We start from the raw sequence: 26,263 nt of genomic DNA, 5'->3' as shown, positions 1-26,263 counted from the left end.
TCGAACCCGGGACCTCTAGCTTAGAAGGTAGGAACGCTAACCACTCGGCTATACAGGTCGTCATCGTCGTATCATAAACCATTGTATCTACCGATTCGTACCGGAGACCTCCAGCTCAGTAGGCAGGGTCACTAACCACTAGGGGTCATTATTGCCTTTCTTGCATTAACTCGAGAATAGGTAATATCAAAAGCGAATAGATATCTTTACATCTCAAGCCAAGCATCGGTGACGCAAGGTCTACGGTTGTTCGCTGTTAACTGCCGGTTAAATCTCCAATGTGTTTTAGATTTTCGTCAAAATATCGAGACTTACAGAAATATGGACTGCGAAAAAATTCAAAGGTTGTTTTTTTTAATGAAAATAAGGGACGAGACGAGCAGGACGTTCAGCTGTTACAATGCAGTACCGCTCAGGATTCTTGAAAAACCTAAAAATTCTGAGCGGCACCACAATTGCGCTCGTCACAGTATGGTGTGATCATCCTAATACAGCGTCGGTCTCCTCGGTGGGTACGTATTTATGTATCATGACGACAAGGACTAGAGAATATTGCCTATATTTGCTTCACCTAAATTACAGAATATGTTCTTCATTATATAAGTCGTAAATTGAAACTCTAAAACCAAAGAGTTCTTATTTTCAGTGTTACATGGCAGGACAACAGGGTTCGGAGAACACCAGTGTAATTTCGCAAATAACTTTTTATACGTAACAGAAATCAGAAACATACTTCTTACTAGAGACCTATAACTCATTTTACACATTATAGATATCGCCCTGAATAATGCGCTACTTTTAGTAAGGATTATTCTTGAATGTTCTCTAACAGTGTAGTTATAAATATTAAAAAAGGTGATAGCAAAACAGCTAGGTATGTCAAGCCTGCTTTTAAAATTCCTTTAAGCCGGTAGGCACCTACTACGTCACGTCGTGATCATGTGAAGTACACATAACGGCGGGATATCAAAAACAGAATTGATTTTTCTTATAATAAATATGTATCACATGAGTTTTATCCTTTTAATCACATGAGTACTCACAGAGTTCAGCACAATTTTTTCCTTTTCAATGCCCTAATCAAGAATTAAGTTTCAACCGGTTAGGTACTAGGAGGTGTCAGGGAGAGAATCGTGACGAATCTCACGTCTCGGGGATAATCAGATCTTGCCGATATCAAGATTCGTTTTAACCGGAGCTTGAACAATCAATGCTTTAAAATATTAGTTAAGTTAAATTACTTTAATATTAGTATACAAAGGGACTACACATACAAAGATAAGAAATAGAGATACAAAGTCTTGTTTGCAATGACGTTCTATACAAGTATAAGGACATATCTTTCGCAGTGTGATAGCGGACCAGCAAAAGTGTGCTTAAAGACAATGTAAGCACACGTTTCTCCTGAGCTGTGTGTCAATTATTGTCAATGTCCAAATTTAACCCGGACTGACTAAATATTTTACATTGCTGGTAATTGGCCACGAATATTTTTAACAACTGGAGTAATACGGCAATGTATAGTGTTATTAGTGGCATGTTCAATATTTTGGCATAAAAATTCCATAGCAACGTCAGTCGATAAATATGTGTGCAATTTCCTGCGCGTCACATTCAGCTTCATGTAAGCTAAACTTGGCATAGGCCTGAGACTGTAAATCATCTGTGTAAAGCTCTTTTTGGCGCCACACCTAACATGAATGGATATAAAGAATGAATAACAGGACTTGCCAAAACAAACTTACTCAAGGGCAAGCTGTTTACAAGTTTGTTTTGACAAGAATTATTCAGAATGTCTGAATAATTGTTGTTTTTTATTTTGTGCATTCGAAATATCAACATATTATAATTAGAATTTTACAATTAGTGGGATAGTTATAAGCCATGAAATAGTTATGATGTCGACACAAAAGTATAAAAATACGAAAACAGAGAGAAGGGTTTTAAAAAGGAATTGATAATGAAAAGAGATATTTAAATCAAAATCCTTAGTGTCTGCTTAGATTTCGTACGTTAGCTAGTGAATTACTATGGAGCTTATGTTAGGAGTGGCTGACTGTTTACGACTTGTCAATCAAAATCGGTTACGGTAACAATAAACTCGTTTACCTTTTCTACCTTGCTCTATCTCCGTTAGAGTTAGTAGCTAGTGAAATTACTTGGCAAATGAGACTTAACATCTTATGTCTCAAGGTGACGAGCGCAATTGTAGTGCCGCTCAGAGTTGTAAGGTTTTTCAAGAATCCTTAGCGGCACAGCATTGTATTGGGCAGTTCTTATCATTTACCATCGGCTGAACGTCCTGCTTGTCTCCTTACTGTCATAAAAAACAGTTGTTCTTCTCTCTCGCACGTCTATATTATAAGTATAATGTGGTTATTACCGATTGTTTCCTAGCAGTCTAGATTATCGGAGCAATCAATCTTTGTAATGGCGTAAAATAAGATCGTAATATATCGATATTAGCCTCAATTTTATAAAATGCTTTAACGTTCAATTGAAAAAGTTCCTTGTACTCGCTAATAATAGTAGTACAAAAATAGATAAAATGCACTAGGGAGTTTGTTGCATAAATTTTTCCCAAGAAGTGTGAAGAGCACTCGGACGGAACCAGAGAGGTCGCGGGTTCGAGTCCCGAATCGTTAAAAAATTTTGGTTACAAATTTCTTATATAAGCTACAATAGTAATTTTATGACAAAAGAAAATAATAGCGTAAACCTCGAATCACACAAATTCAAAAAAGGATTTTAAATCACTTACTAAACGTGAACAACTACCACCCAATCGAAAAAGTATGCCTCAGACCTGAGAAGGGGCACAACTAAACTCAGCGGGCTTCTTTTAATAAACTACAATAAAATATATTATTTAATAGCCTCAAGGCGTTCGTGCTATTCCCAATCAGTGGTATTATTAATAAGTCATTTAAGTTAGAGTACTCTTTACCACAAAAACGTTTTCTAACAATTCTTTTTTTTAACACATTTGTTTTGTACATTTTCTGGGATTGTAATATGCTAACAGCTAGGAAAACATGTGATAGCGATTCAAAATAGCTGTCTATGCCTAATTAAATAAAGACTATTATAGTTTGAAAAGACAAAGTTAAAGAAGATGAAATAATAAATAACTACGCCAGAGCCCACAGCTAGCAGGCAAGTTCAATCTCACGCAGCCTCAGTACTATAATCTATTTTAAATTGATGGAAGGTCAGTACTAGCCGCGTGTTAAGATAACACGCCAACAGAGTTATAGCTTTGCCAGGGCAAGCGTGAAAACTGGTGATATACAACCAGCAATAAAGTGATAAAGATTGGTGTTCGATAAATATACCGTTTGTGGAACATTCTCGGTAATAGAGGCGTTGGCGGTGAGTTTGGACATATCGAAGGCATTCGATTTTGTGTGGCATAAAGCGCTTATAGCGAAATTGCCATCCTATGGGCTTCCCGAGGTATGTGCAAATAGAACACTAGATTTTTGGCAGATCGGAGCATCAAGGTTGTTATCAACGGTACATGCTCGGGCATAAAACCCATAAACGCTGGTGTCCCGCAAGGCTGCGTACTATCCCCTACACTGTTTCTTCTGCATATAATTGCAATGCTTATTATGCTTCCTCCACGGACCGTGTCAATGTGTCCCGATTATCTTCGGGAAGAACGAAGGTATTGGATTATGGCTTTAGGTATTATGGTACTTTTATGTGGAATCCCGTGAGCACCACAAATTGATTCATTTAAACGACCGGAGAACTAAACTGGATATGTTATTTTTGTATGACGAGTGAAACAACAAAATAGACTGCCCCGAACTATTTGTAGTTATTCAAATAAGAGTAACTAATACACGCATCTTTTTTAATGCCCCAATTTCACTCTACCTAAAGCTAAAATTCGGTGGTTAAAACACTTAATTCGTTCATTTTAAAAACTCCTTAATAATACAAATCATAAATAATTAATAATGTAGGGGTACTTAAGAGTCATGCACATAATCATCATATTATGCTCAAACCCACACACAACCAAAACCACAATAAAATCTTTTAAAAGTGTGTTATAATTAGAACTATATGTAAACTGTTCATTGATTTAGTGCCAACAATTGACTAATCAATGCAAAAAAAAAACTAAAAGAATAAGATTTGTTATAAGTAATGTGTAAGAGGCAAGTATTTATAATAATTAAAAAGATTAAAATAAATAGATGATTTTAATCAGAATCAGTAATTGTCAGAGACACCGTCTTTCTGGTCATAAATAACATTAGATCATCTTAACTTCAATAGGGAACTCATATCAGTAAGTTGTCTGATAGATTTAGTCCTGCAATATAATATGTGAAAAAAATTCGTCAGTAAATTTGAAAAAATACCGACCGTCACAATTGTAATTTATTTCGAAGTGCCGAAAGTGTATGATGTTAAATGCTAAAATGTGTCCTACGTCAAAGTGTGAATAACCGTCGAGGATAAAGTAAACTTGACAACTGAACAATATCAAAAGTATTACAAACATATATGTACTCTGTAAACTGATTGAACTCAATTGCATTCAATGACACATTTTGATTTATCACCAGTCAACATCAATGTAAAATCCATTTGACTATATTAACGAGTAACGACTATATTAACGACTTCGACTGCGTAAATTTTGTTTACGAATGGCAATTAAACAAATACTTAAAACAAATAAAAATTTCATAAATATATAGATATGATTGAAGAGTTGAACAAAGCATACAAGATTTTATGACAATACGTCAGTCGAACGGTTAGTTCAGTTGGTTAGAGCACTGGCACGGAACGCCAGAGGTCGTGGGTTCGAGTGCCGCATCGTTCATAAAATTTTGTTTTCCAAATTTATTTTTGTGTATATAGATATACTTGTACTACGGTACGGAATCAATCATGAGTTTGTTCACACGAGGACGATTCGTTTTTTTTTAAGAATCGCTTTTTTGAACGGAAGTAAATCTATTTAAATGCCTATGTTCCAAGTTACACGAATCGTAAAAAATGACAAACACATCATTTTATTTATTAAATAACGACGAATATTTGACGAATCGTCAATGAAGTATTCCGTGTGAATGTTATTCTAGCTCGCACTAGGCCAATCATAATGGCGTGGAAGCAGCGGAAAGAAAAGTGAAATAAAATGTATCACGAACCGCACAGTGTAATAACACTACAGAGAGTCTGCTAATATTTGATAATGTCTACAATTATTATGCGTCAAAAATATTAGTTTGTACATTGTAATATTAGTTCGCTAAACAAGTGAGCAACGTGTGTGGGTAATTTCAAGGAAACCACGACATATGGCCACGATGCGTCAGACAGTATACAGTTCTACACACCACAGTATACATTATCACAATTATTATGTATTCTTGTTATAAGCAGATTTTGGATGTTTATAGCTAATTTGTAATAAATGCATGTGAGACATTGTATACACTTAAATGTATAAACTTTTATAATTTCCTCGATTATGTAAACTTTTAAATTCTTATAGCGTAGCTGATATTGACATATTTGCTGATTCCTTAGCCAAATTCCGCAAGACCATTTGCAGCATCATTGGTAATCTTTACTAATGTTATAATTTAAAAATTAATGTAACTGTGTATAACAATGTAACCTCATTTATTAATTAAAAAAAATATTTATTTCATAACTTATTCTATATAATACCTAAAATTTATTATTTCTGTGCATGCTGTGTTTATTTGTAAGTAATCACTACATTTAGTTCCTAGTTTTTAGTTCTACTTTTTATATTTGTGTGTATTATTGTAAGTGATTGTAAATAAACCTAATAAATAAATAATAAAGCCCCAGCCACTGTTCAGGCATGATCTATAAATAAATTTGAATGTTTTATTAAAAAATGGATCTGTCGTAAATCCTACTACTCCAAGTATTGTACTTGTAGTACGCTATATTAGGTAGGGCTGAGAATCGGTTACATCTATTTTTTATAAGTACCCCAAACTTTTTTTAATTACTTTAAATGGCAATACAACGTTTGGTGGGCCAGCTAGTAATATATAGATTATTAGTTTTCTCTGGTAAATTTGGCTTTGACTGATCGCGCTTCCTGAGTCGTTTCAAGCCGATTTTATCTGAACGAGCCTTACATAGCCAAGAGTCTTAATCAATACCCACAAATTGAAGTGCTCAAAACACCTAAAGAAGTTTTCATTAAAAAAAAATACTGTTACGCGAATTATATTATCATCTTTAAAAATTCACCTTAATTATTCAATAAATTGTCACTCTATCAATCAACAATTGTCTCTCCCTCTTATCTACTGACCTACATCAGTCACAAGGCAGCTCACACAGGAGCAAAGATTAAGAAATACTTAAAGAAGATAGATGCATGCAATGAATGGAAGCAAAAGAGGCTCTTCACGGGTTTTCTCATAAGTTCCACGCAAAGAAGAGACTGCTGCAAACATTGATCGGTGTTGTCTAGAGGTGAATATAAATTTATTTACTTTTGAAGTGAAACTTCTTTATCGACGTATGAGAGAAATTTTATAGCAAATCTTCACGAGTTTCGGTTACGCGCCATGTTGTTTTTTATGACTATATTGTGACATAAAGAAAAAAAAATATATTTAATAATAAATATATAGCTTTAATTTAATATGGTTTTTTTTTTTATTCTTAAGCCTTATCTAACCAATTTCTAAGTTTTAAATAGTAGAAAAATTCTATGTCATAAAGTAATTTCACTTCTCACCATCTTCTCACTCTGGTACACACACATATTTTTATCTATTTACTAGCTTGACCCGACAGATGTTGTTCTGTATATAATAAATAAAATAATGTTTTTCTATGAATTTGTCAATAATATATCATAACATCAAAAATTACTTCGTAAAATATGCACCCTGCTATCGTAATGAAATTGTTTCACAGCAGAATTGTTTCAAACCGTGCGTCATTAAATTCTCTATTATGTATGGACACATCAAAGGAAAAACAAATTTGTTGTTTTTATTTAATTTAGCAGCATTTTCCTATTTATTCACCTTTTAAACCTTCTCTGGAGTTCCACAAATAATTCAAGACCAAAATTAGCCAAATCGGTCCAGCCGTTCTCGAGTTTTAGCGAGACTAACGAACAGCAATTAATTTATATATATATAGATTTATTGCTCCAACACGGTGAGCACCTAATACAATTTTTTTAATAACTTACACAGATGTCTTTTTATTTGTCACCCCAATTATGGGTGCGGATCGAAATCAAGTTTTGAAACGGACATAAACAGAGTACCTACGTTGCAGCGAATTAATACAAAAACATTATTAAATTAGAAAATTCCTCGAGTTAGGATGGCAAGATGGCAAGAAGACCAAAAGGAGTAAAAGCCCCGCTGAATACAAATCAAATCAAAATCACTTTATTCATGTAGGTCAAGGAAATGACACTTATAAATGAATGTCTAAGGCTTTCTTTACATTTTGCTACCACCACTTGGGAAACTTTGAGTTTTAATGTGATGAAGTGGCAATAACCTCATTGCCTCTCTTTTAAATCAACATTTACGGTTTCATCGTTTTAATAATCAGTTCATACCTACTACTAATACTAATTATAATTGAACCGATAATTAAACAAAAAATTCAGTTTGACATAATATTTTATACAAAATTAAAGAATAAAAAATAAACAAAAACTGAAAAAGGGTTTCTCCTCAGCTTAATGCTGTCACATATTACAGCGCTGGTTTACCCTGGAGTACCCGATTTCAAAACCAATAGCAATTTATTGATTATCAAATAAAGGGCATTTAAAAAGTGCGTATTTACAAAAATCTATTGTTCGTTACAAAAAGTTACTCGAGCACGTAATTGTTGCCGCGCCTTTCCTATTGTCTTTGGCCGCTTTCACATTTTACTTGTGCATTTCACAATTTCGTTGATAAGGATTTATTTGCTTCATAAATCACAATTAAAAGACAGTGTTTGTGTTCTTACGTGCGTTTACCTATAAGTTACTTCTTAATTATTATTATTTATATTTTACTTGGTAGATATTATTATGAGTAGTAGATGATTTGAATTTTAATTAAGTGTTGATATTTCTTTTATTTGTATAGTTGTTTATAGGTATTGTTTTTTCACCTCTTTTAACTATTTTTTTTATGAAAATAAGGGACGAACGAGAAGGACGTTCGGCTCATGGTAATTGATACGCCCTTCCCATTACAACGCTGTGACGCTCAGGATTCTTGAAAAACCCATAAATTCTGAGCGGCACTACAATTGCGCTCGTCACCTTGAGACATAAGATATTAAGTCTCATTTGCTCAGTAATTTCACTAGCTACGGCGCCCTTCAGACCGAAACACAGTATGTTTACACATTACTGCTTCACAGCAGAAATAGGCACCGTTGTGGTACCCATAATCTAGATGGCTTCCTGTGCAAAGGAGCCTCTCACTGGTAACTTGTTTTAACGATCAGACTCTGACATGATCTTGAGTGGTTGTGTTGAAGAGTTGTCCCAGGCTCTTGTAACTACATGTAACCGGTAACCCGAAACCGGGTCAAAGAATAAGTTTAGCCATTCAAGTAAGTAACGTAGCTAGCTTTATAGAAAGTAAACTAGTAGAGTGCGGTGTTAATGCTTTTTGGTATTTATAATTAAGTAATTTATTTATTTAAGGTCCATCAACATGAGATACATATGTCAATGTATAAAATTATACAGCAATTCCAAAAAAGGATATTTTTGTAATTACAGGTGAACACATCGTTATTGATTTTAGTTAAAATTCAGTCTTAATTATGGCTTATTAAATGTAAAACTTAAATGTAGACCACCATTCACGGACTAGTAAAAAAATAAGGACTCCGTGTCACCTTACATAACAGTGTAGCACCAAAACAAGCCGATTAACGTGTAAATACATAGCCCCACGCACACACTTACCGATAGGCGGCCATTATGAGAATTGTCATCGTCTGTGACAGATCAGTTTTGCGTCTCAATAAAATATTATAAAAATGCCGTCGTCTGTTGTTAAATAGTGTAAAAACGATACTATATAAGTATTTGTGGCCATATAATCATTATTTAATAGAGAAAAAATTGTGTAACTAATATCCCCCGTAACCGCACACAAACTAGCATAACGGTGCTTCACTTGCTAATATCACGGCGCGGAGTCCTTCTTTTTTTACTCGTCCGTGCCACCACTATTATATCTAAATATTATATTGTTGACAGTGACAGGTGGACAGGGTGAAAATGTCTATAAAAAGACAGGACAGGACAGTACGGAAAACTTTGAAGGAGGCCTTTGTCGGAAGACAAGTTGTACCAAAGTACAGACCGTTTGCCGATATTATAAAGAGGCACGTTTTTACTTTATTTGATTAGTGCTTAGTATGTAAAATTTGTACAGCAATAAAGGCTTTTTTTATTTATTAAGTATTGTTTGCAAATAATTAACATATTGATCAAATTTAAATAAAAATGATCTAAATTTAAGTAACTAGGAAAAAACAGTTATAGAAAGTGTGTATAGAAATGTTTGCTGCTAATGTTTCCTCTGAACGTAACATAAATATAACACAAGATTTCGAAATAGTTTTAGGATGCAATGAAAGCTCATCAATAAAGGAAAGGAGTTAACCCACGCACTATCATCCGATTGCAGCGGTAATTGTAGGGAACGGTCGACGCTTTGTCGGACATAAACTCCAATTAACGGATTACTATACCGCCTGCTGTGTCGTGATATGTCGTAAGTTTGTTGTATGTTTTGTTAAATGAAGCTACAGTACCAAAGGCATGACTTCGTTTAATAAAAGTTAATAATTCCTGGATCATCTAGCTAAATACATATTAAAAAATTTAATAAGAATCAATCAAGCTTTTTCGGAGGGGTATGTGACACGAGAATTATCTCTTGCTCTTAGACAACCGATAAAAACAAGTTAGGAATATTAGTTTACTGTGCGTGATAAGCTACGTCTTATATTTTTATGACACTTTGTGTTAGTGTGCGTGAATTGCTCGAAATATAAGTTAGTTCGAAAGTCAATTTTTTTTCGACGTTTTCACAACTGTCATAGTCTATCTAGACGTATTAATGATCTAAGATACAGACCTAAAATAATAAGTTAACTACATTATTAACAATGGCTAAGAAAGAGTGCTAAAAAAGAATATTTTTAACTCACTTTAAACTTAGATTGAGAATTGGTCTCCGCTGCGCTCCAAATAGATAATGAAGGCGTAGTCGCATAGTGCGGCAATTAAACCCAAACTCTCGAACAAAGTGTGAGGTTGACGTGCCACATGTTCCTTTAAACTTTGCTTATAATTGAAACTAAACTGCCGGGTTGCGTAGTAAGACTTAGTAAAAATAATACTGCAAGAAAAAAGACAGACACTGGGGATCACATAATATCATCAGTAAGTATTTTGTATTTTATTAATTTCAATGTAAAATAACACGAAGCCTATGGTACAAAATTTGAAAGATACCATTGAGTGTACACAAGCATCAAATAGTTGCCGTAATAAAAAAGTTTTTGTCCTTAGATAGTGCGATATCAAGTTGCAGCGCAGCGGAGACCAATCCTTAAGGCGATACTAAATGCCAGCGACCTTGAGCGATATAAGTTCACGGCTGCCGGCCCGCCATCTATGTAACAAAGCCAATATTTTCAAAATTCTTGGGTGGAAATTACTTTAAATATGCTTACAATACTCGTTGTTCACTACTAATCTGAATAAATGAACCTACACAAAAAAGTACAAGCTATAAGAATAACTTTTCTGAGAGAAGTACCATTAGCAACCTACAAATAAGACTTAGCATATGTGTAACAGTATTAAATAGTGTTCATAGCTCGAAATGCTATACTTTCACCACAAAACTTGTCTAAAAACACCATGTTTGTGTGTTTTCTGCTTACTCTTCGCCTTAATCTAAGGTTTTAAACCTAGCTTTATTTGCCTCTTATCGTATTTATTGGCATCATTACGTAACGTAGGCATGTAAAAACGGCGTGCGTTTTTAATACGCTTTTATTAGCTTCATACGTATGTTATTATGTAACAGAATCTTTGAACATAATTTTGACCTCCTTCAAAACGTCGGATTAACTCGAAATTTGGCATACTTATTAAGGACCGATGACAATTCAATATAAAAAACCTTAAAAATGAAAAATAAATAGTAGTTTGAAAAAAAAAAACTAAAATATACGCTTTCGTAGAAAATACCACTAAAAAAAAAGAAAATTTATCTTAATACATTTGAATTAAAAATAGTGTAAGAAAAAATGATTTTATTGTAAAAAAAAAGCGTGCGGTGCTTTTCAGGATATTATCAAAATAACCTTTCTACTCATATCTGTTTATAAAATATTTATAACTATTGATATGGTATCAACAACGGTGCGGTGTTCAAGGAGCTTTCTTCCACGTACTACAACGTTGTGGAATGAGTTCCTTGTGCGTTGTTTCCGGGACGATACGACATGGATACCTTCAAAAAAAGCGCGTACACCTTCCTTAAAGGCCGGCAACGCTCCTGTGATTCCTCTGGTGTTACAAGAGAATATGGGCGGCGGTGATCACTTAACACCAGGTGACCCGTACGCTCGTTTGTCTTCCTATTCCATAAAAAAAACAACGCACCCCGCGTTTTTTTTTACAATAAAATCGTTATTATTTATTTTAAACCAACCTTACTTACCTCTGGCACTATCATTGTATTATTATTTGTTTATATTACCCCATGAAATGTGTAATCTTTATTACGTACTGTGCTAAATGTTGCCAGTTATTTGCGAGAGGTTGTTCACCTAAGCCCGCATACGTAGGACGATGTCAGGATATCTTCTTCCTATAATATTGTATAATTGGCAATTGAGACGCCCGCGTGCGATTATATGCCGGCTGATCTGGCAACAATTATTATTACTTTAACCGTTGATACAAAGTCAAAGGTCTTTACTCAATTAGGCTTTTTTTGAGGCGAGCAGGACGTTCAGCTGATGGTAATCGATACGCCCTGCCCATTACGACCTGTATAGCCGAGTGGTTAGCGATCCTACATACTAAGCTAGAGGTTCCGGGTTCGAATCCCGGTAAGTGCAAGCATTTATATGATGAATATAGATGTTTGTTTCCGAGTCATGGATGTTTAAATGTATTTATGTATGTTTATATGAATTTATGTATGTTTAAGTAAGTATATTGTATTAAATATATCATTGTCTTGTAACCCATAACACAGGGTATATACGAGGGGAGGTCATAAAGTTCGAGGAATGACTGGGAAAAAAGATGAAATGATACATTATGTTATTTTTCCTTTTCAATATATTCCCCCTTAACACGAATACATTTTTGGGATCTGGCATATAACTTATTAATACCGTCGAAAAAATAGGTTTTGTCTTGGGCGTCAAAATACGCCGAAATCGCCGACTTGACTTCATCATCGTCTCTAAATTTTTTTCCACGCAGCTCTTTCTTCATCTTTGGGAATAAATAAAAATCGCTAGGGGCCAGGTCTGGACTGTAGGGTGGATGGCGTAGTTGTTCAAAACCGCATCGATGAATGGCAGCCGTCGCAACATGACTCGTGTGAACGGGCGCGTTGTCGTGCAAAAGGAGTACACCTTTTGTCAGTTTTCCTCTTCTTTTTTCTTTAATAGCTTCTTTTAATCGGTCCAATAGGGAAGCGTAGTACTCTCCCGTTATAGAAACACCACGTTCTTTATAATCGATCAAAAGAATACCTTCAGTATCCCAAAAAATAGTCGCCATGATCTTTCCGGCCGATTGCGACACTTTAAATTTTTTTGGGGGTGGTGTGCCTTTTTTGTGCCACTGCATCGACTCCTGCTTTGACTCAGGCTCATAGTGGTGAACCCAAGTTTCATCACCGGTTACAATTCGGGCCATAATTTCTTCCCTAACTTCTCCACAGCGGTCCAAATACTCGCGGGAACAGTTGACGCGCTCACGTTTTTGCAGCGGCGTGAGCATTCTCGGGACCCACCTTGAACACACTTTACTCATGCCAAGATGTTGATGAAGAATATTTAAAATTGTGGTTTCTGATACTCCAACTGATGCTGCAAGTTGTTTCTTCTTCAACCTTCCGTCTTCCAATACAAGTTTTTCAACTTTTTCAATGATTTCCGGCGTAGTGGCCTCAATGGGCCGTCCAGGTCGAGGATCATCTTCAATTGACTCCCTTCCTTGCTTGAAAAGGCCGTGCCATTTGTAAATCATGGTTTTACCAGGAGCAGAGTCTCCGTAAACAGCTAACATCTCTTGCAAAATAGTTTGAGGCGTTTTTCCTTGTTTGGTGAGGAACTTTACGACGGCGCGATGTTCAATTTTCTCCATAGTGGCTAGTTTGTTCCCGATTTACTTGTTCACTCGTTTGTAACTCGAAAGCTAATGACCCAATTAGGCTAGAAATTGGCATATATAGTAATTATGAGTTACTCAAGTAGCGGCTACCTGGAGGAGCGACCTCACCCCCGCCAACCCCGCCATTCCGCGAACTTTTTGACCGCCCCTCGTATGCTTAACTTGGGGCAAGATAATTTGTGTAAAAAGTGTGTCAATATTATTATTATTACAATGCAGTGCCGCTCAGGATTCTTGAAAAGCCTAAAAATTCTAATGGCACTATAATTGGGAAAAAAAGTTTAAGTTCTATCTCGCTAACATATAGACTGACGACAGAGTCTTGGTAATAGGGTTACTGTTGTTTACACTTTGTGTTCGCAATGCTAAATACAGGCCAGGGACGGAGAACCCTTTATTCATATCATCATTAGCGACGTACGAGTTGAGCTGCGACGAGAATTAAATGGGAAAAAGTACTCTAAAGCGTCAAAAGCAGTGAAGTTAAGTATGCGAAAGTACTAGGCTTACATGAAACGTAAAAGAAATACAAAATGCAAGCTGCAGAAATGTTTGTTAATTACGTAGTTATCTGGGACACGCTGCGGAAATGTGATAAAGTTGCAAATTAATGTCGCTATTAATTCGTTCAAACATTTGCGTAGCTTGTCATCATTCGCATACATTATAGCGTTATATTTTTGTTATCTATGGAAGGACATGCATGGGCTTCACTTAGTGATTGGTATTAAATCAATCAGTTTATTTCGCGGTTCAGAGTTGTAGAGGTTTCCGATCTGATGCGATTAGCACTTTACAGGGCCTTTTGACTTGCAGTTCGTTGTCCCTCCGGAATTTATTGTACAATCCTCAAATTCAGTTAAAAGTTTTTATTTCTTTATAATTAACTAGCTGAACCGACAAAATACTGTTTTATAGGAATTTGCCAATAATCAGAAATAAATTCAAAACATCAATAATTATTTCGTAAAAAATGCTCCCTGTTGTTATAATGAAATTGTTTCACAGTGGAACTGTCAAACCGTGCGTCACTAAATTCTCTCATAGAAAATATGTCCATACAAAACAAATATTGGAAATCAAAATAATTATGGGTCCCAAATCGAAATAAAAACCATCCTATCTCTCAAGTTGAACTAAACTGCACTCCATGAAGTAGTCCCCATTTTAATCCGTTCATTATTTTAGGATATCATCGCGGACAAACAACGTGACACGTAATTTATATATACATTTTAAAATATAAGTCGAACTAAACTTGAGGTTTTCATTATTCATCACTAGCACAGAAAGCGGCCTAGAAATCGTTTTATACTGAATTTTCTAACTCTTCATTTACATAAATAAACCGAAAATAAACATTACTTGAATTATTTCATGATTATTTATTAATAAAAATAAATAATCTAAAATAAATAAAAATAAATAAATAATAAAAAGAGCGCATAAAATAAGAATGCTGGGAGAGTTTCTTGCGCCGCTTCTTCTCTCTCAGAGCGCTATTTGTTTCCGAAGCGGTAGTAGTATCTAGTAGTATAAGAAATGACATCAAAAATAATTCTAAAGGAATCAATTTTGAGAAAATAAGTGCCTTTTATGCCTTTTTATGCCTTTTAATATGTGATACATTCAAATTTAATTCGTTTAGCATAATGCAATTCTTCATTATGTAAACTATCAATATACCAAAGGTCAAGGACAATTTTGCCTGGAATATATTACTATATAGATTTGTATTAAAAAAAGCTACAACCATTTAATGACTTAATATAAAAAGAATAAGTGCATACTCTGTTGGTATATTTTAAGGATTTTATAGCCAAATTCAAATTATTAATTCAAGATATATTTAAAATCACTTAATGGACGTCAAAAACTACCACCCATTCGAAATAGTATATCTCAGACCTGAAAAGAACCAGCGCAAGAAAATCATCGGGTTTTTTTTAATACCTGATACCCGCGACTTCGACTGCGTACACATTACTGAGCCTATATTTTTTTTTTTTAAACTTTATAATAAATGGAAATATCGCAATAATTTTAAGTGTCTTCTTTCAGTGTATATTTCTGTGGTGTGTGTGAAAACCTTTATCAAATTCAAATATTTGTATTCAAAATAGGATTTAAAATCACTTGAACGTCAAAAAGTACCCATTCGAAATAGTGTGCCTCAAATCTGGTAAGAACGGGTCATGAAACTCAGCGGGCTTTTATCAAATAAAAATATGGATTACAATATAATATCGTACAATAAAAACTTTTAATTAAATAGCCCGAGGTTTTTCGCTCCATTCCCAGTCTGTGGTATCATTACGAAAATCATTTATATTAAAATACCTCGATAGAATAGACCTCGGGACGGGTCGTGGGTTTCGAGTCCCGCATAGTTCATAAAATTTTGTTTTCAAATTTTATTTGTGTATTATTTATTTATTTATTTTTATTTTAAGCAAACTTTACAGCATTTCTATTCTACAGATTAATTCTATAAATTATATACATGTATTGCCTTTAACAAAGTTTGGCAGATTGAATTATAATGAAATAATAACGCTAATTAATCCTAGAAGTTAGGGTTATCACTTTAGAAACAACTAATTGTTTATAACCTTACAATTTTTTTTGTATATTTTCCGGGCTCATGTTGTAAAAGCATAACATTATTCATCATTTTATTTATAAAGATTATGATGACACTCTTAATATTTCTACAAACAATAAACATAACAGGAAAAAGTCCAGAGGCAGTTACAAGTACCTATTACCAATACAACGTAATCTTGTGCGTTATTATAACTGTACTTACGGTTACCACAATACACGCGAGATGACTCCGATTTATCATCTTTACTTCTGCTTGCTTTTCTATACTAATATTATAAAGTGGATTGATTGTATGTTTGCACTGAATATGCTCCGAAACAACTGAAGCGATTTGAAAAATTCTTTCATTGTTGTGAAGCTACATAGAAGCTACATAGTGTCGCTTAAGCTCCGGGTGGATGTCACCTATATTATATATAATTATTTCCAAAAAAATAGGGATTACTCCAATAATGTAACCCAAAGTATACATCATTATCATCATCATCATCAGCCGGAAGACGTCCACTGCTGGACAAAGGCCTCCCCCAAAGATTTCCACGACGATCCACCGTATTCCGGCGATCTTCCGTGGTCGCCATTCGAGGACTTTACTGCCCCAACATCTCTGTCCGTCGAACTATGTGCCCTGCCCACTGCCACTTCAGTTTCGCAATCATTTGGACTATGTCGGTAACATTGGTTCTCCTACGGATCTCCTCATTCGATCTCGCAGGATCTTGTGCGTGTGGTGTCGCTCTAGAATAGCACCACTCCTCCCGTGGTTGGTGTAAGAAGCGAATAAGGGATACAAACAACGGAGGATGGGCACCAGCATCTTTCGTTAAGAGCACACCATTTACTGCGATCGCCAACACCCTTGCCAAGCGTGGCGATTATGGCAAAAAACCCCCCAAAAACTCCAAGTCTACAAATTACCTAAAATATTCTTTAATTTTAAATTTCACATCATATTTTACAAAAGATTTCGTGACAGAAAATGTTATGCGTTCTTTTATCTTGGTCCTGTGTGTAGGCGGACGAAGTCGCGGGGTATAAACTAGTTTTGTATATATTCTAGATGCATCTCCGCACATTATGTAAGTGAGTACTGAAAATTACATTTTTACCAACAAGCGGAACACGATGAAGATCATTTCCTATAATTAATTTATGTTGCGATTTGTCTCGTGTTAACATTACGGCAGTGGTACATTATTTAAAATAACTTCTTCCAAAAGGTAAAAAATGCTGTTTTTTTATTTTTGAAGTGAAAACTTTTTTAGTCGCGTTAGGCACTTTTTGGTAGGGGGAAATCTTATTACGCGTCACCGACACGCTCGGGATTGGCCCACGCGATTAATAAATAATAATAATAATACAAATATATATATATATAGTTGACACCTATATACCTATATATAGGGTGGGTGAAATCTAGTGATTTCGCGTCACCGAAATGCTTATAGCAGTGTATCTGTAGCTATACAGCTGACGTATTGTGCAACATTAGTGCTGTCTTTATCTTAGACTAACTGAATGGATTTAGTGAAAAGATCAATGTGTAGATACATGTTATAACCAAAATATTATGTTTATTGCTTTTCAAAATAAATTTTATATTTTAAGCATTTTTTCATGCGAACCATTTTTTAAAACAGGAGGACCACAGATCAGATGGAATGTTTTCTACGTGCTAATTGAACTCTATCACTGCCTCTTCGGAATTGGTAAAAGTGAAACCTCTCATCAAATCATTGATTTTGAGGAAAATACAGAAATCAGTGTGTCGGGGATATGTGCAGGATGGGTGAGAAATTGTACTTTTTCGGAAGCTAAAAATGTCTTGGTTTTGTTGGCCGTGTGTGAAGAAGCGATGTGATGATGAAGGAGAACGCGGCTTTTTGCTCGTCTTTCGCGGACTTTTTTTAACACCCTGGGTAAAAAAATGGTAGAATACCACTCGGCATTAACACTCTTTTGATCTTCAAGTGGAATTGTGCAGATGAGAGGGACCCGTAGCTGAGAAAAAAAATGCGATCATTTAAAAAACAATTACCGATGTTTCTCGCCTGCCTAACTTTTGTTGGCATGTTCTCATTTTTAAACACACATGCACAAGATTGCTGTTTCTTATTCGAGTTCCAAACAATAAATCTACGTTTCGTCTTCTGTGACAATGTCATAAACAGCATTAGAATGTCCGTGGTCGAACTTCATTAGCACTATTTCATGCCAGCCCGCCGACTGCTCCGCTCTCAGTTCATCATTAATATATTATTAAATATGAGTTTTGAAATAAATTGAAATTAAGTAAAAGTTCGCGCTATAGATGTAGGGCACTATAGCACTTTTGATTGGTCATCTTTATTGGTAATAAATATATCAGGCGTATCACATGCGTGTATGGTTTGTATGCAGTGCGTAGTTAACCTTGTATTTTATGAAGTAAAATTGATTTCGTAACCGTTCCTCTCAGTTACACAAACTAAAGATATAGCTTGCGTGCTGAATGCCAATATTATATTACCAACTAATAGTCTTGGCCTTCCTGAAATATCGCTGCTTTCTATACCGTATTTAATAATTTGAACAGTTTATTTAAAAGAAGAAATTTAATGATGCTCTTTTGAAATATGTAGGATGTTTCACTAGAAATTACCATCAATTAAAATAGTTCCTGTATAATATTTAATAATTAAATAAAAAAATGTGTACTTATGTAAGAGTTATTCTTCTTTGGCGTAATAAAACAAAAATCCTTGAAAAAATTATTCTCGGGCTATTTTACTTTTGTAGAAAAAACAAAATTTTGTAATAAAGAAGGTATTAAATACAACTAATGAAAATACCACATAATTTAGTTAAATAACGTGTAATTAAATATCATTAAATTAATTTTATACAATTAGAGAGTTTTTTTTTATTTCCAACTTGTATGTAAATTTAAATTATCTCATGAAATTCTTTAATTCTTATCCATATTAATAACGGTGTGCGCGCGGATCGTTAAAATGCACTCTGAGAATTGTTTCCCTAACGCGTCAAAAGAAGTATATATAACTTCAAAACCACTTTTTAAGAGCCTTATTTTGTGTATTAGCAATACACAGATATGAAAAAGATCTAGGTCTTAGACTCCCTATCAATCATAGTATAAGTTTGGCCAAAGAATATGTAATAGTACCTTTTGGCTATTCAAAGAGGAACGGTCGAATATTGCTATTGGCCAATTAAATATCAAATTAAATCATTTTTACGATGCGCGGGCACACCGTTATTAAATGGATAAGAATTAAAGAATTTCATGAGATAATTTAAATTTACATACAAGTTGGAAATAAAATAAAAAGTCTCTAATTGAAAAAAATAATTTAATGATATTTAATTACCCATCCCGGGTTCGAATCCCGGTAGGTGCAATCATTTATATGATGAATATGGATGTTTGTTTCCGAGTCATGGATGTTTATATGTATTTATGTATGTTTAAGTAAGTATATTGTATTAAATATATCGTTGTCTTGTACCCATACTACAGGCTATGCCTAGTTTGGGACAAGATAATTTGTGTAAGAGTGTGTCAATATTATTATTATTAGAATGCAGTGCCGCTCAGGATTCTTGAAAAACTCAAAAATTCTGAGCGGCACTACAATTGCGCTCGTCACCTAGACACATAAGATGTTCAGTCTCATTTGCCCAGTAATTTCACTAGCTACGGCGCCCTTCAGACCGAAACACAGTAATGCTTACACATTACTGCTTCACGGCAGAAATAGGCAATATAATTTAAGTATATGGCAAAAGAACGTTTGCCGGGTCAGCATTTGTACAATTATAAATTGATTAGTTGTGAATTCGATGCGAATGGAAGACAAACGGAACAATTGGAATCGTAAGAACTAAGACAAATTTGTATTTTATTTGAGAACTCAGCAAGGCAATAGACATGTAATTTTTTCAGAAATAGAGTAATATGAGTAAAGTGGTATTGAAGTGAGTGTTAATTAATTATTATTCTATATGCATTGCGCGACGGACGTGCGTCGCGTGCCGTGATAATGTCTCGATGATAATGTAAATGCCGCATTGAATAGCAAATTGAACCAAACGTGATCATATCTACTATAAGATAACTATAATATCAAAACATAATATTATATATAAACTGCTATTTCATATTTTGTAGCAGAAGAAACTTTTGAGTGTCTGTTTTGGCAACTGTATTGATTGTGATAGCTTGGTACGTCAATCATGTCTAGTATCTTTGAAGTTTTGTCCAATCTTATCTATTTAAATTAATACGTATCCTATATCCGGTAAGTCTTTCCGTATTATTCCTTTTAAAAAAAATGCGAGCACGGATTTTAATTCTTCAATATATTGTATGTCTACATCAACAAAAGTTTTGCATAACAAATAAATTACAACGTTCTAATCAGAGTCCGGTGCGCGTGAGTTTTTCATCTTTCAATCGTTCGCCAAAATAGAGCATTTACGTCAGCAACACTGTGGCTGTTTATATCCAAACATTTTACACCGCTTACTGTTTTATTTATCGTACAAAGAAACGCACTCGAAATCTTAGATCATTGCCTCAAGGTTTAAAACCATGATGCTTAGATTTTTATGGCGTATTTTTTCAGAATTAGGGTGAGATATATAGGGCATACTTAGACTCTGCTCAGACTTAAGTAACGTAAAACTAAACTAGCGCTCTTACCAACTGAGCCAGCCGAGTGACAACCGTAAATCTTGGTATGTCTTGTTCAACTCTCAGGTTGTGGCTTCATCTACAGCATAGGTTCTCAACGTGGGCGATAACGCCCCCTTGTGGGCGTTTGAGACTTTCGGGGGGCAGTAGAAGACCCAGAGAAAATTAGGGGGCATTGAGATGGCGCAGATGGAGCGTGGGTAGATTAAAAAATAAAGTCTAAAAAGGGAAAAAAACATGAACATACTCTAGAAAAAACATATTCTCAAAGTGGGCGGTGAGCAAAATAAGGTTGAGAAACTATGATCTACAGGATCTTATTTACAGTTGATAACCTGCTCAACCCCAATTTTGAACCAACCCCAACCCCAAAGATTACACTCAGCTTTAACGTAAGTAAAGTCTGAGCAATGTCTAAGTACACTCTTCAGCGGCCCGATTCACGTAATTTTACATGAGCGATATCGCAGCGACATCTGTCGTTCACCTAAGATTCGTATTCACGTGATTTAAATCGCATGTTCGAGAAACGATCCTATCCAAAAATCGCTCAAGCGTATTCACGTCAGCTAGACGGCTTCAATCGTTGTGTCAGTGGTATTCTGCTATCTTTTTACAATCGGTTACCAACGATTTAATGTCAAATCGAACGTCTGAGTAGTCGCTGAACTGAAGTTAGTAATTAACTGAGCAAAAGACTCTGATATCATAATAAACATATTTAAAAGAATATGGTAGAAAATAAAAGAATAGTAGAATTAGACTGGCAATGTCCTATCGCAAGTCGCCGATAAGTCGCTGAGTTTCAGTCCTATTGAGTTGTCGTCCTATCGAATCAGTACGTGAATACCAATTTTGGACCAAGTTTCAATAGGACGACTTCTGAACTACAACGATTTTTGGATCGTTAGAATATACGTGAATAGGCCTACAGATCTCAGCCTTAATCGTAGAGTTCGTAACTTCAGGATTGATACAATTAGAAGATACCACAGATATTTATTCATGAAAATAAGGGACGAGACGAGCAGGACGTTCCAGCTGATGGTAATTGATACGCCCTGCTCATTACAATACAGCCGCTCAGGATTCTTGATTGAACACAAGTAATAGAATTTTAAAATGTCGCTTATTGTTTGTAATCGACATTAAAATTCAATAAAGATTTCGGATGTGATATGAAACGGATACTACGATCATTACTCTTGACGCATCTAAACATAAATTACATATTGTTATTAAGCATATAAGAGAATTTATTTACAATGTTAATCGAAGACGAGGTCAAAATATGAACGCACAGGTTAACTATTAAGCGCCACCTACGCTTCTTGCAACACCAGAGACAATTTGATGGGTTTTTAAAGGGCTGCGGCCGAGTCCGTAGGTTACTAGATGTAATATCCACCGACCAGCCTCTCTTGGTATGCCAGAGGAATTGCAAAGACGTGTCTTTGTTAAAGTTTCAACCGATTCAAAAATAATAATCTATACTAACAAATGGAGAGCCGGTTTGTTCCTTCGTTTTACTGCGAAACTACTGAACCGATCGGCATAATACTTCTACCATTGTTGCAGCGTGTTATTTGGTTGCGTGGGACGAGACGAGCAGGACGTTCAGCTGACGGTAATTGATACGCTCTGCCCATTACAATGCAGTGTCGCACAGGAGTCTTGAAAAACAAAAAATTCTGAGCAGCACTACAATTGTGCTCGTCACCTTGAGACAAGATGTTAAGTCTCATTTGCCCAGTAATTTCACCAGCTACGGCGCCCTTCACACCGACACACATTAATGTTTACACATTACTGCTTCACGACAGAAACATGCGCTTTATGGCCGGTTTACTTCTTTGGCGTAAAAAAATCATATTTTTTTTATACCTCGTACTATTTTACGTTTATAGAAGGGACAATATTGTAATACAGAAAGTGTTAATTACAACCAATGAAAAAAATATTTAGTTAATTTAGTTTAAAGTATGATACAAATGGTTAAGTTGAACATCTAACGTCAGAGTGTCGGATTTGCGTGACGGTGGTAAAATTCACTCTGTTAGTTCCCGAACGCGCCAAAAGAAGTATGTATAATTTAAAAAAGATTCTTTAAAATGAACCAACAAGGTGGTAGTTCACTGTACAGCTTGACAAGGTGATTGTTCACATCTGCTGACATGTGCTAAGCTAATGTGAATCTCGGTGGAATCAATTCATGCACCTGTTGTGTCTACCACCAGAGTTGGGAATATTTTATATTAATTATCACATGTAGTCAGGGGCGTGCATATCATATAGGCAATTAGGCTGTGCCTACCTACCTTATGAACCTTAATAAATATAGCACTAGTGTTAAAGTTAATTTAGTTTAATTTGCTGCCGTTATTTTTTTTACAAACTTCTATTGAACATCCACTCATCAAATTTTTCCTTACGCTTGATACTAAAGTACTCCTACTAAAGTCCTCCTACAGTAAGCAATGTTTGCTTATTCCAAAGCACTACTATGACTAGTTAGATCTACAGTGCCTACCTTGCTATAAAAGTGATGCACGCCCCTTGTTGAAATATGATCTCTTGATTTTTTATATGCTGGGATTTGTAGGCACCTACTAACTTAACTGAAGATAATAATAATAATAATTAATTTGTTTCACAAAAGTAATTATTTTAATTAATTAACAAATTAATGCAATGAACAAATTATGTATATAAGGTCAACAGGCTAGTAAATACAACGTTATATTATATAAATCTAGGTTAACAAGTCATTAAATCAAAAGCTATCAACTAACAGGATGCACCCCCCAAACATTCGCGAATTGTACAGTTTATCGCTCTCCCCCACATTCCATTATCTGGGTCGTCTGGATCGGATCCAATGTGCTCACAAAAGAATCGACTCGTTTACATAGCGACAGATATTTAAATGGGCTCTCCGCTGTTATTTAACCGAATGGAATTTTAAGATTTTACTGAATATTTATAAATAAAAGTAATTGAAATAAAATAATATATTACGGTAATACTTATCCAACCTGTAATGTATTATTAGAGTACGTACTTTTTAATTTAATTTTGAGCTACAAGGCTAAGCTGGCTTGGGTTGTCTGGAAGAGATCGCCGATCGAAGCAATAAAAGGCATTTATTTTCTCAAAATTTATTCCTTTAGAATTCTTTTTGATGTCATTTCTAATAACTACTAGATACTACTACCGCTTCGGAAACAAATGGCGCTCTGAGAGAGAAGAAGCGGCGCAAGAAACTCTCCCAGCATTCTTTTTTTGCGCTCTTTTCAATAAAAATATACAATATTGTGCAGTCATTTCTATCGCTATAAAATAATCACAATCTAGTCCCAGGCTGTCCGATCATTTAGATATTCAGCAGTAGAGTAATAGGATTTACGACAGAGCCATTTTTTTATAAAACATTTAAATTTATTTATGGATAATGCCTGAACAGTGGCTGGGACTTTATTATAGAAGTGTATACATTTACCCTAAGATAATAAGACCGCCCATTGCGTACCTATGACTGTAATCAGCTTAGGATTTCTTTTTTTATATTTTTTAAAGTGAAACTTTTATTATTCTCAAAATTTCTCGTCTGTGTGTTGCATGTCGCGTGACGGTCGGGCGGCGCCTATAGTTCGCAGCAGCTGACCGTGTAGTGTATAGACTATTTACTCATTTGTGCCAGTGCTCCACGCTATTTTGTTTGTTTTTTAATATATGTATATAATCTAAATAATTGTTAAGTATTATCATTATAATAGAACTTACTAAGTAGTTATTCTCGCAACTTCAATCGTGGAAATTTCAATTTGTTGACAAAAAAATACTGTTGACCCTCTGTGAAAACCAAAAACAAATCTATCCCACGGGATCCGTAAATTCTTCCTGCATTAAAAGTATTTTTTTTATGGAAAAGGAGGACAAACGAGCGTACGGGTCACCTGGTGTTAAGTGATCACCGCCGCCCACATTCTCTTGCAACACCAGAGGAATCACAAGAGCGTTGTCGGCCTTTAAGGAAGGTGTACGCGCTTTTTTTGAAGGTACCCATGTCGTATCGTCCCTAGTATGTGCCATTCCAGATAATAATCTATTTCCTTGCCACATCTCATTGAGATCAATTCAGCCATTCTGGCGTGATGATATAACATATGTCGAAACATATAAACTTTCACATTTATATACTAGATATAGACAAGTTAACGTTAAATTTCTCCGAATACCAGTAACTATTTTACTACGATTTTTCATCAAGCATGACTTCTATCAAAAAGCCTAATGTACTTTTAGAAAAACTGCGTTTAAAAAAAACCGACTTCAAAAACTGAAAAGTATCAAATAACTAAAAATTTAATTTATACACATTTACCTTTAATATTAATAAAATACTATTATTTATATGTGTTACCTACTGATAGGTTTTAAGTCGGTTCCGGTGATAACTTCCTCCTTTTTGAAATCGGTTAAAAATAAAATGTCATTAAAAAACCATGCTATATGTATAATTGTCCAAAGCTTTCACGGTGTAAACATGTGAAGATTTTTCCGTCAGACAATGTAGAGAGAGATGTTGAGTTGCTAGACAATTGCATAGACCCCTCTTCAGTGGTGAGACTTGGAGACAACTTGACAAAAGACTCGAGACATTGAATTGTAGATTTTCACACGATATATATACGAAGATACAAAAACGTGCGTGTTGTGTAAAAGACAAGGCCAAATAGCGCTGCGAAATTCATGTAGGCTAACATACGATACATAATAGACTAGATGACCCGACAGACGTTGTTCTGTTCATAATAAAAAAAAACTCTTGCGCATGGAATTTTGGAAAATCCGTCTTTAGCTCTAATTGTTCCAGAGATATCGTGATGAGTATACGTGGAAATCTCTTATATATATATAGATTCTATTGACATCAGTATATTATAGTATGGACGAATATTTTAATTGTAAGAAAATCAAATAATTTCAAATTCGTTTGACATTTGTAAGTATAATTAGTTTACATAATTCTACACAATTTGTTGTATTTTTTAAAGTGATAATTCTCACTTTTGGGATTCGTTACACAAATAAAATTTGAAAACAAAATTTTATGAACGATGCGGGGCTCGAGCCCGCGATAAGTCGCTGAGTTTCAGTCCTATTGAGTTGTCGTCCTATCGAATCAGTACGTATACCAATTTTGGACCAAGTTTCAATAGGACGACTTCTTAACTACAACGATTTTTAGATCGGTAGAATATACGTGAATCGGCCTACTGTTTATTTGTTGGAAAAGGATTGTAAGATTAAGCTTGAGATCTATAGAGCGTACTTAATGTTTGCTCAGACTTTACTTACGTAAAACATAGCTGAGTGTGATAAAATGCGAACTTGACTGCATTGGGCCGTCTTAGCTTAAGCTCATCAAAATCTCAGCTGTCAAATGACTATAAATACTAACTCAGAGACTATAATAAGCTTACACTCAAGTTTTATGTAAGTAAAGTCTGAGC

General features: G+C 34.9%; 2 protein-coding genes across 2 annotated transcripts in view; one reads left to right on the top strand and one right to left on the bottom strand.

The window, feature by feature from the left end:
- The window catches only part of LOC126974053 (spectrin beta chain), a 223,927-nt gene extending 207,146 nt beyond the window's left edge, over window positions 1–16,781 (top strand). Inside the window, exon 39 of the transcript XR_007731471.1 lies at window positions 16,767–16,781. The gene's annotated coding sequence lies outside the window, so the exon portion shown is untranslated. The remainder of the gene's footprint in view (window positions 1–16,766) is intronic.
- LOC126974113 (fasciculation and elongation protein zeta-2-like) overlaps window positions 1–26,263 on the bottom strand; it is a 99,627-nt gene that overhangs the window by 70,465 nt on the left and 2,899 nt on the right. The gene's annotated exons all lie outside the window — the stretch shown is intronic.

The sequence above is a fragment of the Leptidea sinapis genome, chromosome 31 (assembly GCF_905404315.1).
Source record: "Leptidea sinapis chromosome 31, ilLepSina1.1, whole genome shotgun sequence".
NCBI lineage: Eukaryota > Metazoa > Arthropoda > Insecta > Lepidoptera > Pieridae > Leptidea > Leptidea sinapis.
This window is presented reverse-complemented; position numbering and strand designations above follow the sequence as displayed.